This window comes from Scylla paramamosain, chromosome 1 (genome assembly GCF_035594125.1).
Source record: "Scylla paramamosain isolate STU-SP2022 chromosome 1, ASM3559412v1, whole genome shotgun sequence".
NCBI lineage: Eukaryota > Metazoa > Arthropoda > Malacostraca > Decapoda > Portunidae > Scylla > Scylla paramamosain.
In genome coordinates this window covers 28,650,901-28,654,100 of record NC_087151.1, presented here as the reverse complement: position 1 = coordinate 28,654,100, position 3,200 = coordinate 28,650,901, and the positions used below count along the sequence as shown (strand labels likewise).

Here is a 3,200-nt window from a genome sequence, read left to right as displayed (position 1 = left end):
AGTAAACCTTCAATGAGATGGTCTCGTGAATGGCTGGAGGTGAGTCCCGGCAGCCGCCGCTCTCCTGCCAGCAGGTGTTGCCGCCGCCAGCACGGAACTGGACGGCCAGCCACGAGTGTTGGCGTTCATGACTTGCCGGACACAGGCGACACGTGTCACCCTTGTGGATTCCTGTGTGTATTGTTATAGTTCTCCTGAAATATTACGTGAGATATTTGAGGCAAATAAGACTAACATAAAACCTAATCAAGTTTATTGTGAATTTAACAACCCATTTGTTAGAAATAATTCCATACAATTTATCAGCAAGATTGCTTGGCCGAAGAAAGATTACTATTCTTTTACTTGACAAAGACACACCGTTCATAACAGTAAATGCTCTTCTTTATTATCATCTATCTATATTATATGTTGTGTTTATCTGTCCATTCATCCATCCATCCATCCAGAGAGAGAGAGAGAGAGAGAGAGAGAGAGAGAGAGAGAGAGAGAGAGAGAGTTTTGTCTTAAAGTACAAGTACAGATGGGTCAGTGGAAGTGTTGCGTGTTACACAGCTCGGCTCCTTCATGGGGGGTCTTTCTTGGATTCTTACTCCTTCATTGCTTAGATTTTATTGGTGCTGAGTTGTGGTTTAAGGCTAGGAATAACGTCCCCTTTGTCTCATTTTCATCTTGATTTCGCAGTTTAAGTCCCTCCAACAATCTCCTTCCACCATTTTGTGACACATTTCCTTGCATTTTATTGTGTCCACCGCCCCATTTAGTAGTCCTGCCTGAAAACAGTGAGGCTTCATGAGCAATACTCATCAATATGGATCATGGATAAATATGTTTGTTCAATAATTTTATTTCTATCTGCAATTATTGAATTTTCAGCTTATCTCTAACAATAGTAAGTATTCCTTACAATTTTCAGTTTACCTGCAAAAGCTAAACAGTCAATGTCAGACAAAACGCACTGAGGGAAAAATGTTAGGTTTCTGTCTTAATCTGTTGTCGATGGATTGTAAGAAGTGATGTGAAAAAGTCTTCCTTACGGCAACACTGACTCGGAGACTAGAGCACAGACTTGGCTGTCATTACAAAGTGTTTCTAACAACTGCATTTTGTTGACATCCTAAGAACGCTTCTTTCGCCTGCTATCACAAATCTTGCAAGAAATATTGACATATCGCCACGCTCTTCTTTCAAGATCTCAGGCATGAATCACCATTATTATATGATATCAGCTGTCCCAGAGCAAATATTTCCGTGTGCGTATGTGTGTGTGTAATTCACCAAAGCCTGGTCACCCGCTGTTACCATGTCAGTGCAATCCCAGACTTCACTATTACCGATCATCGATTCTTGTGTCACACACCAGGTCAACTCTGGTCAGGGGGAAAATCCCAGAGGTGACCAGCCCCTAGTGGGGCTCGAACCTACGTGTCAGCCATGGCGGCCAGTACAGACCAGTGAGCTATAAGGCAGTGTGTGTGTGTGTGTGTGTGTGTGTGCAGTTATGCAAAGGCAATTTTATTGCAATATAATTGTAATATTTAACGGCTTCCTTTCAATGAGTTGATTTGGCTTGCGTGAATCCAACGTCTGGTTCAGTGCGCCGCCTTCCTTTAGGTCATTCAATGTATTGTTCTAATGAATAAATGCATTGTCATTGTTTATCAAATGCAGGGCAGTTGATGAAGCTATGATAAATATGATACAAACTCAAATTTAAGATATGTTATGGTAAGAAACCAGATAAATAATACGAATATTTAAAAACCATCACCAACATGAATCAAACTCAAATTTAAGATATGTTATAGTAAGAAACCAGATAAATAATACGTATATTTAAAAACCATCGCCAACATGAATCAAACAATTGCAATGAAAACTATAAAAAATATATGTAAAATAGTACTTGTACTGACTTAAAGGACAGTAGAATAGTATTCATATGTGACCTTGAGTCTATATAAAGAAAAGTGTTTGTACTTGCATTTATTCTTCCTGAACAATCTTATTGGAATGCAAGCCTGGAACTCATTTCACGTGGGAGAAAGGAAGGCAGGCAGGAGGCAGATACTCCAGGGAGAAGGAGACGTGGGAGGGGAAGGCGGGAGTATTGGATGGGTTTAATGCGAGGAAAATAATAAAGAAAAGGATAAAAGTTATTACTGATTATATGTGGGATTCTTGTTGTTACATGTACTTTTTTTTCTTATTATAGTTTTTTTTAAATAATAAAATTTTGTTGTTACTGTTGTTGCTAGTGTTCCCTCCACCTTGGCATCCTGCTCCCTCTACCTTCTAATCTTTCATACTTTTCTTTCTATTCTGCCTCGTTTTTTTTTCATAAATGACAGTTACACTTAACGACCAACTATTCAGCTAGACTGAATTGCAGAGAATTTCAGCCAGTGAGGAAAATTACTTACCTTGGATCTCACTATGGGTGTCGACAGCCTCATCGCAGGGACTAGCACTGCCACCACCACAACAAGGAACACTTGAACAAGCCAACGCATCTCAGGGTGTTGAACAGGAACACTTAGAAGGAAGAAATACACGTCTCAAAACTCTGCCCGGTAACAGCTCGATGTGAGAGACGCGAGTGTCGGGTGATGCCTGAGAGAGGTGTGTGGCGAGTGCTTGTCTAGTCTTCTTTTGACATCCCGTCGCGTAGCCCACCTGCACGCTTTATCTTCCACTATGACTCACAGTAAGTTGGAATTTCCCTTTTAAAACACCCATGATGCAATCAGTGATCTTGAAGTATGTTGCGGATCATTACACTTGTACACATACTAACTAATATGTATTAAAGGACTAGAATAGCGAGACTCATCGTTACTCTTCTCTCTTGGTCCGTCTTTTGTTTGCAAGAGCCAGGCAGCGCCACGCTAAAAGATCAAGTTTTCCTGCCATTGTCACTTGTTTGAACCGTTGTATTACGTACAATGGAGTTCAGTATTGCGACCTGATGGACTTCATGTTACTTATTTTTTCCTCAATGCAGATCATGAAAACAAACGCCACCTCAATACAAAGGACGTCTCATGACAGATACAAGTGTGACTGAGTGTATTGACAAGAACCATAACCAATTCAAAGGTTCAGTTTACAAGTGTTCCGCGACCACGTTTGAGCATTAGACTCCTACAAGGAAAAACTGTTTTCCGCGAGTAGCGCACACATCTTTTCGTTACGAAAGA

General features: G+C 40.6%; 1 long non-coding RNA gene across 1 annotated transcript; it reads right to left on the bottom strand.

Moving 5' to 3' along the window:
• Positions 1–238: 238 nt before the first annotated feature.
• Positions 239–2,651, bottom strand: LOC135102919 (uncharacterized). The gene is made up of 2 exons (XR_010269866.1): positions 2,424–2,651; positions 239–773 (listed from the first exon to the last, which is right to left on the bottom strand). It is a non-coding gene; the product is annotated as an uncharacterized LOC135102919 (long non-coding RNA).
• Between the last annotated feature and the right edge of the window lie 549 nt (positions 2,652–3,200).